This window comes from Octodon degus, unplaced genomic scaffold (genome assembly GCF_000260255.1).
Source record: "Octodon degus isolate 3935 unplaced genomic scaffold, OctDeg1.0 scaffold00148, whole genome shotgun sequence".
NCBI lineage: Eukaryota > Metazoa > Chordata > Mammalia > Rodentia > Octodontidae > Octodon > Octodon degus.
In genome coordinates, this window is record NW_004524724.1 from 5,240,778 (window position 1) to 5,255,968 (window position 15,191).

The following is a 15,191-nucleotide window of genomic DNA, read 5'->3' on the forward strand; positions in this document are numbered from 1 at the left end:
GATCCTGTACCTCAGATTGTAGAACTTTTGTCAGTGTCAGCCATGTGGATGAGTCACGGCCAATGCTTGGCCAATGTGCTCTCTGTGAAAGCCTGAGAGGATGACTATAGTTTTAAAAGATACAAAGGGTTTTGTTACCAAGACAGAGCCATGGGACACATATTATTCTTTAACTTGATTTGTTTTTTGCTTGAACTATGTGTCATGAGGATATGTCTTTGTCCTACTTTCTTTTGTTGCTGAGACAAATACCTGATACCTAAAGTTAAAAGGGAAAAGGTTTACTTTGCTCACAGTTTGTAGAGGTTTCAGTCCATCATTGGCTGGCTGTGTGGCAGGGTGACAAAGCAGAGAGGCATTGCAGAGGAAAAACAGTTCATGGTGGGAAGAAGACAGCAAAGCAAGCAAGGAGGCTTAGCAGCTTCTTTTTGCTGCTTTTATGTTCTATCTGGGGTACTGGGATTAGGGAAATGCCAAAGCAGTCAGTGGACTGATTTAGTAACCATCTACCCTTAATCCTAGCATCACACAGTCTAGATCCAGCCACCTCTGAAAAAGCCCCACCTGTGACCACATGTGGCTTTGGGGGGGGGGAATCTAGATACAAATCACAACAGTCTTTAATAACATATAATAAAATATTTTTTTCAGATATGCTACAAATATTTCCTCAATGAATGTCTTTCCCACATGACACAGCCTGGTCCTGTCAAGTGGACGAATGTCCCCCATTGTTTCTTACCCTGCTTGACCTGGTTGGCTCTTTACAGCTTGATTAATACTCAGCTCTGTTGTCTGTTTATTTTTTTTAAAAAAGTCTTAATTTAAAAATTACTATTTAATGTAACTATAATTTATTTTGGTGAAGATGAGAATCTAAACTGAGTCTTGTTCTTTAACTTGCTAAGCTGTTGTCTCCTTAGTTTTTATTGAATGTTGCTTGAAAAACAGAATCCTTCCATTTCTATAAAGCTGGTGGTGCTTTTTCTCTGTGCATGTTTATTTTCAACTCTATAAAAGCAGTTTTCTGATTAGAGGGGCTTTTCCTAAGGCAAGGAAAACTTGGTGATTACTTGGAATTAGGTGATTATACTGAGAATAACCCTGTCTCCTTGGGCCTGGGGTCTTCAGCTGTCACCTGACCCTACAGTGCTGTGGACTGTGTGGCCTTGCAGCACAGGGCTGCCTGATGACTTCTTTATCTTTATTGAGACCATAAATAACACCTCATTTTACAGTGGAAAGTCTCAGTGATTCACTCAGGGTTATTCTTGCTTTCTGATCATATGGTTCTTATTTATATTATATTCATTTTAGTGTATTATTTTATTTGTAGCACTTTTGTTGCTCTGGTCCTCTGATTTCCTTGTTGGTGATAAACTGGTCTTTGAAACTTCAATTCTGGTTCTCTACTTTGTGGATAATCTTAGGAACTGTATCTGGAAATGAAGATTTTTCTTTATTGTTATTATTATTATTATTATTTAACAAATATCTATTGTGTGCTGTGCATTGTGGGAAATTCAGAGGTAACTAAAGCTCGTTCCTTTCTTCAAAGGTCTGTACTCCTTACCTTTCTTGACATCAGGCCTTTACTGAGGGGGGTCTTGCTCACTCCGACCTTGACCACAGGGGGTTGCTTTCCCGTGAGTGCACTGAATGCTTTATCCTGTTCAAAGAGCCACTCTCAGGCATCGAAACCCTTGAGGACTGGCTGTTGCATACTTTATAAGCTCAGATGGGCTTGGAGATCTCGGGTGTCTCTGTCATTTGTTGCTAACTGCACTTGTCAGTCTCAGCTTCTCTTCTTTTGGACTTTTAGGTTTTTCATTTCATCAACCAGAATCTAAAAATAAACCTAGAGACTCTGAGAGTGTTTCCCCTTGTTGGCTGATGGATGTGTGTTTTTATGTATTCCAAACGGTGCTGGGTAACTGTTTACTTTTGCATTATGTATAGTACTTAGCAACCACAGTGGAAACGAAAGCTAAGAGCACAGGACGTCCCAGCCTCAGCGAGTCTCCACCCTCCCCCATCCTGTGGCCCAGGCCCCGGGGACCAGCCTGCTGGCCTCTAATTCCTGCCGTCTGCTTTCTCCACTGGTAGCCATGTGGGGACCAGGAAGAGGCACAGGACAGATCCTTCCTGCCCCAGCTCTTACCAGCCAAGGTATCCTCTTGCAGGTCAGTGTGGGTGGGGTGAGGGACGGAGGGCAGGCCTTGACCACCACTGCTAATGTGTCTCAAGACTGGTAATGGTCCTGTCGAATCAGAGGCATTGAGATGCTCTATCTTATTTGGAATTCTGTGTTTCCATAAAGAAAGGTAGCACGTGCCAGCTGGTTTGTTCAGAATCCTCAGGACAGAACTAAATGATCCTCAGGCACAGGGTTAGAACATCTCTACCCTGGTCAGGTGACGTAAGTCAGCACACACATGTGGTGAGGAGAGTGTATTCCAAATTCTAAACCTACAAGCTGGGAGGAAGTTTAGAACTTGTTCTACTTGTAAATCAGTTGTTTGGCTCTGAGGTCAGAACCTGGCTTTCTCCTTCCTGGGAGCATCCCTGGCTCTGGCCCTCCCTGTCTCTGCCCCTGTCCATGGGCTGCCCCAGAGATTACTAGGAGTAATAATAATTGTACCACAAGGGTCACATCCTGCATTTACCAGGGGAAGGAAAGTGTGGATTTAATTCTTTGATTATTGCCTTTCATCAAGGAATGCAAAGCCACATAGATCATTCTCTTGTGGAGGTTCCCCCTTTTTTTCCTTTAAAAAAGTCAAATTTCTGTTCTTTTCTGAGACCACTGTATGTCTTTTTTTTTTTTTTTTTGCAGTGCTGGGATGGAAGCCAGGCCTTGTGCAGGTGAGGTAAGCGCTTGGCCACTGAGCACCCCCGCCTTTGCCTCTTAATCTTAATGTGGGTTAGGGCACAGATGTGGAGAATATTTCTGTGATTTTTTTCTTTACTCTTTTTTTTTTCTATGAAAATAGAAAGTTTTGAAATAAAAGGTTCCTTTGCATGTTGATTGCTATCATCTTTCTTTAGTAAAATATTAATAATTTTAAGGGCCAGCAGGCATAGCTCAGCAGTTCAGAGCGATTAAATCATGCTTGTTTTGGATGAAGTCTGTACATCTGCTTGAGTGATTTTCACGGGAGAGGACAAAACAGGGACAGAAAGAAGCCCTTAGTCTCTAGGTGAATGTTTTTCCAGCCTTAGAAGGGGTGGGGCTCTTGAAACAGGAAGGCACCATAACACAGCAGTTGGAGGAGTGAAGAAAGGCTCTGGATTTTCCTGACCTGTTTCTTTGTCCAGAAGGACCAGGCAGGCTATGGAAACTGCCAATTCTAGGGCATCTGTATCTTTTTTTTTTTTTGGCATCTGTTTCTTGTGCAGTGTGTGCGTATGACTTGTGGGCACCTTCTTCCAAGAACAGTGCTGGATGCCATGGGTGCGGATAGCCTGAATGTAACATAAGAGAAACAGAGAGACAGACTTGTTCTCTGTAGCCATTAGTGCTGCTACTCCTCCATTTTGCTCTCTGCTCTCAAAGAGCCTCAATGAAAGGTTGCTCTTTGCAATGTGCCAGTACGCTTTGGAGCCAGCTGAGTATGGACTGAAACCTCCAGTAACTGTGAGCTAAATAAACTTTTCCTGCCATCATTTGGGTATCAGGTATTTGTCCCATCAATGAGAAAAGTATCTGAGATGGAATTTGGTACCAGAAGAGTGGGGTCTTGCTGTGGCTATACTTGGTGTGGTAGCTGATACGTTGTGTCAACTTGATGTCCCACACTTGGCTGGATGGACTCCAGCATTTCCCGGCTGTGGCTTCAGGGCCTGCCCTGGGGCATGATTGGTTCTGCCCTGGGGCGCAACAGGCCACCCCAGAGTGAGTCAGCACAAAAAGTGTATATAAAGAAGTGAGGAGGGGGCCTGCCATTAGCTCAGTTGTTTAAGTGCCTGCTTAAGCAAAGCAGTCAGGCTCAGAATTCTGTGGTTGATCCCCAGATCCTCTACCAGACCTGTCCTTAAGGCATCCTAAGTGGGCCAAAACAAACAAACAAAAAAAGTTCTTTTAAACTTTTGGGGCCGGGGAGATGGCTCAAGGGCCTGAGTTCAATCCCTGGTTCCACCAAAAAAAAAAAGAAGTTGAGGAGGGCTTCTCGCCGCTGCCCTGCCCTGCTTCCTTAGAGAAGTCCCAGTGTTTGGAGGAGATTGATCTTCGCAGCCATTTCACTTCTTCACAGTGGAACACCAGTCTTCTCAGTCAGCATAGAAGGAAGAGAGAGGCTTGAGGGACACCACAGCTGTTGCTCCTCCTCTGCTCTTCATTGTTTTCTGCTGCAATGAACTGCTATCATTTGTCTTGGAGCCAGCCGAGTATGAACTGAAACCTCCAACTGTAAGCTAAATAAACCTATCCTTCCTTCATTTTGAGTGTTAGGTATTTGTATCAGCAACGAGTAAAAGTAACTAAGACACCTAGCCAAAGGAATTGCAAGCTTTTGGGAATGGCTTATGGGAAGAGATGGGAAAGGTTTGGACATGTCACCTATAAATGAAGTGCTAGAACAGCTTACTGTTCTGTGTGGGAGATTCTGGTCAAAGCCTAGAAGATTAGAAGGCTGATTGAAATCCTGCCTGTAAAGACCAGGCTGGGGAGGTTTCTGCTGGGAAGGACTGCATTGGTTGTTGGCCTCCAGATCATTAGTGTTTTGGCTTGGCAAAAAAATTTGTCTGCATTTTGCTCATGTCCAGAGGCTTTTGCTGAGACTGAGATTAAGCATGGTGGACTGATTAATCTTTCAAAAGAAATATCAAAGCAGCCAAATATTGAATGAGTAGCATTGAAATTGTTGGGAGCTTTTAGTCAGATTTATGTTGAGAATCAAGACCAAAGAGCCCAGCAGGATGATTTAAGATGTTGAGTTTGGCCAGAAAGGAAGGTACAATAAAGCTGTGGACTATAAAGACAGAACTGACAGGATCTCCATTGCTGAGAAAGAACAAGAGAATGGAAAGGATGGTCTGAGGGCATCACAGAAGGTAGCAGGTCTCCACCCTTTGCAGCCTCAGGATTACAAAGGACTTTGCCTTGGGGAAAAAGTTTCTGAGCTATATGTTCCAGAATGGCAGCAGTGGCCTCACCAGGTTCCGGAATGGTGCAGACATAGAGAATTCATTCCTGAGAATCAGGGTCAGAGTGCTCAGCAATCGAGGCCCTCGACCCCTATGCCAAGAGAGAAGAAAGCCTGGCTACTGTTCAAGCTGGCAGCAGACCTTGGCATCATCCATTTGGCACTGGTCTTAGATGCTTGCAGAATGCAGAAGTTCTGAGGTTAAGAAGGCTTCCACCTTGATTTCAGAGGGAGGCCAGGTGGTGTGCCCCTGAGAGGGCAGTGTGTGAAACAGAGAGTGAGAGGCTTAATGTATAGTGGAAACCCCAGAAGTTTGGAAAAACCAGGAACGTGGATCATCTAAGGGAAACTGCAAGGGGGGAGCAAAGCCAGCCTAAGAGAGACGCCATGGGAGCTGCCATCATAAGTGCCGTAGGGATGGAGCCTCATGGAGCTCACAGTTTGCCACAGATTGCTTTGCATGTTCCATATGGAACTATAGGACTTAATGTTGACTGTTGTGGATTTTTGGCTTGCTTTGGTCCCAATACTTGATATCCTGCTGTGTGTACCTTTTAAGATGGTAATGTTTGTTTTGTGCCACTGAATGCTGGAAGTGCTTAACTTGTCTTTTGTACAGGGGCTCACAGCTACGAGTTTGACTTAGATCTTAGAGGAGACAGGATTTGGATTTTTCAGCAATGCTGAAACTGTTGGAACTTTGGCAACTCTTAGAGATGGACTAAAATGTCTTTTGCAGAAAGGAATGTGCATGAAACTTTGGGGGTCCAGAAGCAGAATGTTATGGTTTGTGTGTATTTGTTCCCCTAAAGCCTCATGCTGTCACTGAGGCGCAGTTCTACAGTTTGGGATTGATTCATGATCCAAGGCTGGGATTATGGTTTTGAGTACTGTTGAGATTATGGGTTTGAGTACTGCTGGGATTATAAGTGTGAGTGCTATACCTAGCCTGGGGAAGATAGCTGGAATGTAAAATAAGAGAGACAGAGAGACAGACTTGTTCTCTGTAGCCATTACTGCTGCTCCTCCTCTCTTTTGCTCTCTGCTCTTTGCTGCAGCCATGAAAGGTTGCTCTCTGCCATATGCCAGTCTGCTTTGGAGCCAGCTGATTATGGACTGAAACCTCCAGTAACTGAGTTAAATAAACATTCCTTGCCTTCATTTTGGATGTTAGGTATTTGTCCCAGCAACGAGAGAAGAACAACTGAGACATGTAGCTTCCAGTGACAACTGGGGTACTAATACCCGAGGAAATGGAAATGGATGCTGCCCCGGCAAAAGCATCCATTCACTACATAGCACTTTGAGGTTTGTTTTAAGTAACTAGAAATTTATCATGATTTTGGGACTCAGGGAAAGCCCTAAAAGTGGGCAATGGTCATTTTTGTCATTTTAGTTGTAGGCAACAAATCAAAAGACCTAGGAACCCCAAGAGCCAAGAATGGCCTAGATCCTCTGTGTTAATTTTAAATCATAATCCCTAATGATGATGCTAATACATGAAATGAAATTGTTAACAAGATTTGCATTGTTTTGAGAAAGCCAGTCACAAGGTAGCTTTATTTTTAATTTTGATCAAGTAGGAAGATTTGAAGGGCTCTCCTGGCTATCATCTCTGTGAAATCTGAATTGACCTAGAATCAAAATGACTTTGTTGCCTTATGTATCAGCTTTGTGTGAAGCCTCAGCGGTGTCTGGGATTGGAATCTAGTATAACCAGGTAATGATTAAAATGCCCTTTTCATTTATAATGATGTTAATAATGATTTAACACATACTGGGAAATAATTTTCCCCCTTCCTGCCCTGGATGAATTTAAGAAGCACTAAGCTACAGTTCTAGCACTTTTTATTTTTATTTTGAGGTAAAGTCTTTCATTTTTGTTTTGAGGTAAAGTTCCAGGCTGAACTGAGCTTCCTGCCTTGGTCTCCCAGAGTAGCTGGCATCGTGTGTGTGGCCACCACGCCCCGTGTATAAATCAGGTGCTTTGAGTCCTGGGAGATAAAGCCAACTGGTCTTGTGGATATAGGTTGATTCCCTGCATCTCTAGGTATGGAGTAGTGACGTGTGTGTGTGTGTGTGTGTGTGTGTGTGTGCACATGCAGATATGCTTTGTGCTCATGGATGCCACAGCCCTTTGCCTCCTCTGCCTGTTGCAGTGTTCTCAGATGTCCTTTGGGGAAAATTATCAGCTGTCAAAGTTTTGCAGATGGTTAGTTAATTTCTTTTACTTATTTAAACTTTTGGGTTTATGGGATTAAGAAAGTCCCCTCCGAGGCTGAAATGTATTTCTCCTCTGCTGGCTTTCTCAGTGCCACTGCCACTTGGTCACATACTGTTTTGAGGCTCTCAGTTGGCAACACCAGGGCCCACTCTGACTGGTGTAATTGGCAAGAGAGCTTGAAAAGAATACTGAGAAGCTGTTTTAGTCGCTGCTCTCACTGAGGGACCCAGCACTCAGCACATGGAACTTAAAGAAAGAGAGATTTCTTTTGGCTCCCTTTTGTAATCCATGGTCAGCTAGCTCAAGGAGAAAGGTCTTGTGTGAGGGCCTGGCAGAGCAGAGCTGCTCATGGCATGGTGGACAGGAAGCAGAGAAGGGAGGAGCAGGGAAGGAGATAAACCCTTCCAGGCCACGCCCCTGTGATTGCTTCCCCAACTAGACTCTGCCTCCTAAGAACAAGCCAGCTGCGAGCCGAGATCCAGTCACCTCCCCAACACATGAGGCTCTGGGGGCCATTTTAGATTTGAACCGTAACAAGAGCTCATACAACCTCCCAAGTGCACCAGAGTCAGGCTGGGAGGCCACGCAGCACCCAGAAACCCTACACACACTGTACCGTGGGTGCCCCATTTAGCACAGGCTCTGTGCTCATACCACCAGGTGTGTTCCTCCTGGGTAGCCAACGCTGTTGCCTTGGAAAGCCTGGCAACTCTGACTATTCCTGTAGTGCCTGAGCTCCATACCTCTTTCTCCACTCCTGTCTTTGGGTGAACATTTCAGTGTGTCTGTTCCCATGCTCTGAGGGAGCCAGCTCCTCACCTGCTGGGGAAGGTGGACTCCTAAGGTAGATTTCTCATGTGGGGGAAGACATTTTTGAAAATGTCAAATCTCTCCACATACCCTAGAAAGGGTCTTTGGGTTTCCTCTGGATACCTGCATTTCTGAAACATTGACTACCATGGGTTCAGCCTGTTTTGTGTCTCTATAACGTAATACAAGATATTGGGTACATTATAAAGAACAGAGATGTATGTAATTCATGATTTGGGAGGCTTGAAGCCCAAGATCAGGTGGTCCCACGTGTTCGCCTCTGGAGGCAGAAGAAAATGACCCACCCCACTGCTGGCCTTGGCTGCCTCATCAGTATCAGTGCACTCACTCCCCGTCCTCTGCATGAAGGCCAATGGCAGGTCTAACAAGTGAAGATTATAGACATGCTCAGAGAGGCTGAGCAGCCCCCCAGATCACGCAGCCTGGAGGTGGTCATAACCCAAGACTGTCTCCAGAGCTTACCCAGCTGCAGCACTGCCTTGGGAGCCAGACACGTACTCTGGTTTTAGGGCTTCCCTCACCCCTGGAGTGTGGCAGAGGGCTACCTGGGTTTCTGTGGAACTTCTAGCACTGTCTCCGTGTCCTCTTCAAAGGCAAATTGGGTGGCATAGGTTGGGGGTTGGCATTTATCTTGTGCCTCTGCTTTAGCCACACCTCTGGCTTTTGCCTAGAGGTGATAGTTTATTTGATCAGGATATGAACATTACTAGTTACAGATGATAGCTTTAAAGGTATGAACTGGGATTTTACAGCAACATGGTTTGCTTCACAGTAGAGTTTGTTATTAGGTGGCTTCACGTTATAGCCAGAGCAGGAGCACAGCTGTGTGTCCTGCCAAACCTGGGTAGCTGTGGGCCTGGTTGAGAAGCTGAGGACATCTCCAGCCAGGGAGTCCCTGAAGGCAGCCCCAGAGAAGGAGCATGTGGAGGGAGGACCAGGGGCCTGCAAATGGGGCAGAGCTACTTCATGGTTAAGGACCTGGGCTCTGCTGTCTGCCTTCCCGGGCCTGAGGCCTGGTGGTGGCTTGATAGCTGTGGAATATAGTAAGCTAACCTTTTAGAGCCTTCATATTTTTGATAGCTGACAGTTCCAGCAATGCTAAAACATCCAAGTCCAATTCCTAAATCTCCTCTAGCAACTCAAGGAAAACTCTTAGCTTTCCTTGAGCTCCTGGAAAAAAAATTAAAGGGGAAGTTAAAAACTGTCACTCTAGTCACCAAAGTTACTTTTCTCTTAGTTTTAATTTTCTAAGAAATCTCCTTTTATTGATTTGTCTCTGTCCCTAAAGGTACAGAGCTGGAGGCCAGGCGTTGGACCTATGGTGACTTCTCTGGGGCATGGACATTGTGAGGCCCATCCTGAAACAGAAAGCTCGTCTGCTTCCCCCTCTTGGTCTTGTCTTTAAGCCTCCTTAGATGTGGCATAAATTCAGACATTCTATTTGCATGGCTGAATTCCAAGAGCCTCATGGGATTGGGCAGATCCTAGCACATCTGAGGATGGACTCATGAGGTGCTTTTGAATGCATGGGTAAATCCTTGCTGTTTCAGGGGCAGTGGCAGAGGTCTGGCACAGGAGGGCACATGTTCTGGAACTGGGTCCAAATTCTGAATCTTCTTCTACTTAGGATGAACTTTGGACAACGTAAACTGAGAAGCTGAGGACAGCTTCAGCACAGTGTATTGTGGCACAGATAGTTCCCTCCACAAAGAGCTCAAGGGGAGCTCCAGGGCAGCTTCTGCTTCCTTCTGGGCTTGGGGTGGTTGTTCTTGCTTTCCTTGTTGCCCCATGTGAAATATAAGTTGGGGAAACAATCTGTTTTATGAACAAAATATCACTCACTCTAGAATTGAAAATCTTTTTTTTTTTTGGAAAAGAAGCCAATAGAAGTTGAGTTGTTTGAGTTGAGTGTTAGTTGTGAGAAAGTATATGAACACAAAATTCTTACATATTATCCATTATGTCCCTCACAATGCTCAGCATTTAAATTGAATTGACACTAATTAGTTAAAATCACATTCCTATGTTACGATCATTATTTTTTTCATTTATGCAGTATAGAAGCAAAATGATAAACATAAACAAGAAATTCCATTGGTGTATTTATTATATTCCCATTGATGGGACAAAAGTGTGGCACCTACATCCTAAACAAGGAAAGGGTTATGTTGGCTCATTTTCAGAAGATTCAGTACATGGTTGGTTGATCCCAAGGCAGAAGGCAGAGGGACTTGGCACAGGAAAGGTTGCTCAGCCTGTGGCTGCTGGAAGTAGAGGAAGGGGAGGGGCTAAGACTAGAACACACCCTTCTAGGCCGTGTCTTGGAGGTCGTCCTCTAACCAGGCCCCACCTCCTAATAGGAAGCCAGCTATGGACTCGTAAGTGGAATGATCCACTGGTTAGTATTGTGCCCCCATGCACCAACCATCTAAATACATGAGACTTTTGGGGGACATTTTTTATCTAAATGATAACATTTCACCCCAGCTCCCCATCTCATTGTGCAAAGTACAATTAGTCCATCTCTAAGAGTCACCAAAGTCTTACCAATTCCAGCACTGCTAAAAAGTCTAAGTACAAAGTCTTCTCTGAGACCCAAGGCAAACTTTTAGCTGTGAGCCCCTGTAAAATTAAAAAAGGAACACATATTTTTAAAGTACAATGGTACAGGGTAAACATTTGCATTCCAAAGTGGAGGAAAGAAGGATAGAAAGGAATTGGAGCAAAACAAGACTGAAACCCAGTTGGGCAAACGAACCTGTCCAGCGCCCAGCACAGGTTGTGGTGACATCTGAGCTCTATAGGGCTTGGGTGGCTCTGCCCTTATGACTTTTAAGGTTATGGCTCATGTGGCTTCTCACTTCGGTGTCTCTGCTCACTGCTTGGGATTTTTCTCAGCAGAAATTCTATATTTCTGGCATGTCCAGCTTCCTGGGGACTCCACTGCACCTTTGACTTCATTTTTATAGCTTCATGCACTGCATTCTCAGGGGTCCACTTCCTGGACTCCCAGGCCTTTCTTTGAAATCTGGATGGAAACCTCTGTGACTCTATAACTCTTGTTTTCTGCATGCATGAAAAACATTTATGACGTGGATGATGCCAAGCTCATCTGCCAGCTTGAGCAGTCGCCTGGCCTTATTGGGCCATGGCTACAGAGGTCTCTGAATGTCTGTATGCTTGGTCTTGGGGAAATTCTTTCCTAGGTGGCCCAGAATGAGCAGGGCACCCTGGGACTTTCTTTCCAAAGAAGAAATTTTTCAAGGGGATTTACCCTTTTATGCCTTTGAGCCTGTGAAGTGTAGGGTCTGACCAATGTCTGAGATGTTTTTATACTGTCTTTTATTGTCCTTGGGCAAAAGTATTAGCTTCTTTTTAATGCTAATATTTTTAGCAGCTACATTCTTCTTGTCATCAACTTTTTTCCCCATAATTTTATTGAGAAACAAATAGCAATAAGACAGTTTCAAATCAAATTGGTAGAACAGTTCCAATAATTAACACTTTGCATACTCTCTTCCTAGTGGTTATTTGCTGTACAAGATGCAGACATGATATCCTATTTACAAACACTATTACAACAAATCCCTCTATTCATTAAGAGAATGTAATTATATATCTATCCTAACCATTTTGAATACACAGACACAAAACGGACATTCATCTGTATCCCCTTTTTTGTTTAGTTCCATCATGTGAATATTATAGGTGTGTTAACTCAGCAAAATATTCTAAAAGAGTCCAGTAGTCCATAATAGTATTGGGTTTTTCGCTTGCCTGGCAGTGTCAGAAATTGTTGGCAAGAGTCCTTTATAGCTCAACATAACAACATGGCTTTATTCTTATACTTTGTTTTTATACTTTTCTGTTGGATGGTTAAGACCAAGATAAAGCAAGACCTATGCAACAAAAGTTGTAGCTTTTGGATCTGATAAGGTCAGTCATATTCCCTCAGGATTTTTCCTGAGATCCTGTACCTCAGATTGTAGATCCTTTGTCAGTGTCAGCCATGTGGATGAGTCACGGCCATTGCTTGGCCAATGTACTCTCTCTGAAAGCCTGAGAGAATGTTTTCTCTCCATGTGACTCTCCTTAGGCACACACTACATCATCGATCACTTTCCTCTTTGGCTCCATAATCTCCTTGATCAGAAAATTTGGGACACTGCCCAGTTACATGACGTTACAGTACAAATTCTCATATGTCCTGAGTTTTAATTGACCTTGGAAGGCTAGGGCCAAAATGTTGGCTTTCTTTGCGGCCCTCCTTTTTCTCTAATTTTGGCCTGCAAACTTAGGTTGTTAACCCTCCAGAAGAGAAGCTTATTGTTATTACCATACAACCTAGGCTGTTAAGCTTAAACCTCACTATCTGTCTGAAGATCAAACATCTTAGGCATAACATGGAACAGGTATTTTTCATCAAATATTGATATGTTGAACTTTAAGTTCCTATAGAATATGATGAAAAACATTTAAAAAATTAAAATATATTTTAAAAATAGGCATAAAGAATTTTATACTTCTTATGTTTACACATAGGTCCAGAAATCTAACCTTGGCATCAACTTTATGGGACTTTCCTTTATGTTAAAACTGCAAACTTTTCACTTTGTTTGGCTCTTTTCTCTTATTTATTTATTTATTTATTTTTTTGCAGAACTGGGGATTGAATTCAGCAATCCCTTGTACTTGCTAGGGAATTGCATATTCTACTGAGCCATCTCCCTGACCCCTATTTTTTATATTTTGGGGAAAGGTCTACAGGGTGTTCAGGGCCTCACTACTAGATCAGACTCTTAGTGATCCACCTGTTTTTAGCCTCCCAAGAACTGGGATTACAGGCATGCGCCATCATGCCCAGTCTCAATTGCCATCTCAGTGTGCCTCGGGAGTGGGGCTGGCATGGCAGGCCCAGGGATTGAACCCCTGGCCCCAGCTCCTGCTTGCAGGTGCTTTAATCCACTGATCTATTTGGCCAGCCCTTGGCTCTTTTTTCTTGCTATAAATCTGGTTAAAAGCATCCAGAAGCATCTTGTGCTGTAGCCTGAGTGTTGTGTTACCTTGATAATTTTCTCTAGGGCCAGGGAGATGGCTCAGTGGAATAAGCGCTTCCTTAACATTTTCTCCATCTGATCAATTAGTCTACCATCTTTAAAGTCAGCCTCAAAGTCTTAGTGCATGGGCAAATGTTGACATTTTTTGAGAGTATAACACTTACGAGCTTTATTCTGTCAATGGAGTCCTTTTTCCTGAACCTGGGCTTTACTGTCTGCATTCCTACCAGTCTGCTGGATTCTTACTAGAATCACCTGTCAGGTTCTATTTGTAGCATTCTGAGGCTTCTTTAGCCCAATTCTTGAATCCTTTCCAAATTCCTCCCACAAAGCACTTCTATCGGCCTTTATACCACATGGTCAGGTGTAGTTTTAGCAGCAATCCTACTGTGAATAATACCTTTCTGTGTTAGTCATTTTCCTGTTACTGAGACAAAATGCCTGATAACTGCTACTGAAAAGAGGACAGGGTTTTGGGTTTTTTTTTTTTTTTTTTTTTTCACTCATGCTTTCTAGGGATTCAGTCTATGGGTGCTTGGCTCCAATGCAGAAATAACTTGTGGGTAGTACATGGCAGAGGAAGGATGCCCAGCCTATGGTAGCCAGCAGGCAGAGAGACAAAAGGTGAGCTTAAGATAAGAATGCACTTTTCTAGGCCATTTCCCGGTGACCTGCCTCTCGCCAGCCCTCACGTCGTAGCAAGGCAGTTATGAACTCGTCTGTGGTGAGCCTGTGCATGTAGCATCCCCCTTCCAGTCATCTTCCACATACATGAGGCTCTGGGGGAGACATTTTTTTAAATCTAAACCATAACAATTGAATATTTTGAAAAACACATAGTATATTTTAAGAGCTAATCTTTCTTTTTCAGAGCTCTATTTAATTGGTAATGACTCAAGTTAGTTTATTCTAATTATTTAGGAATTATCATTCCCCTACCCCCACTTCAACTGCAAGGAAGATGAAAAGATGGCCTTTGTCTAAGACTTGGCCTTCCCAGGAGGGGTGATGGTCGCGCTCAGTGGCCCTCTGTGTAAGCAGATAAATGCTGCTCACATCTTCATGACTGTGTCCTCAAAGGGCCATTCATTTGTTGCCTGAGATTAATGTGGGAATCAGTTGCCCTGGCCAATGAATGAATACCTTCTTATTCTCTTGTACACAGAATTCTAAGGCTCTCACTAGATGAGCAAGAGCAAAACAAAACAGTCATCACAGCACCACTCTTCTCCAGTTTGTAGCTTCCTGGAAGGTGGTCGTGGTCCCAGCATATCCTTTTGTCTTCTTATGCGTACACACGAGGCCACACAGCCTGGAAGTAATTCCCAGCTCAGGGCTTGAACCCCTGAATCAAGTGCTGCTGACGGTGGTCTAAGTCAGAAGGTGTCAGGTAGAGGCTGCCAGACCTGCTTTGTTTGACCTAAGTACTTTACAAACTTTTAAGATGTTTTAGTGCCTTTAAAAAGGAGTGTATCTTATAAAAGGTGAATTTTGGGCTTCTCTTGAAAAATCACCTGCATATAATATGGACCTTCTCCTTCCTCTTCCTTATCCTTCTGTTCTATTTCTATTCCCTTTTCTGGTAGTAAAATGTACATAACATAAAATTTACCACTTTTAATCTGAATTTTTGTGCCTTTACATACATGCACATTATCGTGCAATCCTCCCCTTCACCCACCTCCAGAACTTTGTATCTTGCCAAATGGAAATGCTGTATCCATGAAACAACAGTTCTCCTTTCCTGTTCCTTCCATGGACCCTGGTAACTTCTTCCACCTCTGCCTCTATGACTCTGACCCCCTAGAGGCCTCATAGAAGTGAGATCCTCAGGAATTTGCTTTGTGTGGCTTGTTTCACTCATCATCCTGTCTTCAGGGTTTATCCATGCTCTAGCACATGTTGGAGTCTCCTTCCTTTTTAAGGCTGAATAAT

At 43.7% G+C, this 15,191-nt stretch overlaps 1 protein-coding gene across 12 annotated transcripts in view; it reads left to right on the plus strand.

The window, feature by feature from the left end:
- Positions 1-15,191, plus strand: part of Ncald (neurocalcin delta) — a 432,618-nt gene that overhangs the window by 8,890 nt on the left and 408,537 nt on the right. For 5 of the 12 annotated variants that reach the window (XM_023702330.1, XM_023702321.1, XM_023702322.1 and 2 more), the window contains exons 1-2: positions 2,038-2,183; positions 2,837-2,870. The exons of 2 other annotated variants lie outside the window; for them this stretch is intronic. The gene's annotated coding sequence lies outside the window, so the exon portion shown is untranslated. Of the gene's footprint in view, positions 1-2,037; positions 2,184-2,836; positions 2,871-15,191 lie in introns of those variants that run through there. 5 more of the 12 variants (XM_023702318.1, XM_023702324.1, XM_023702326.1 and 2 more) reach the window with 5 other exon arrangements.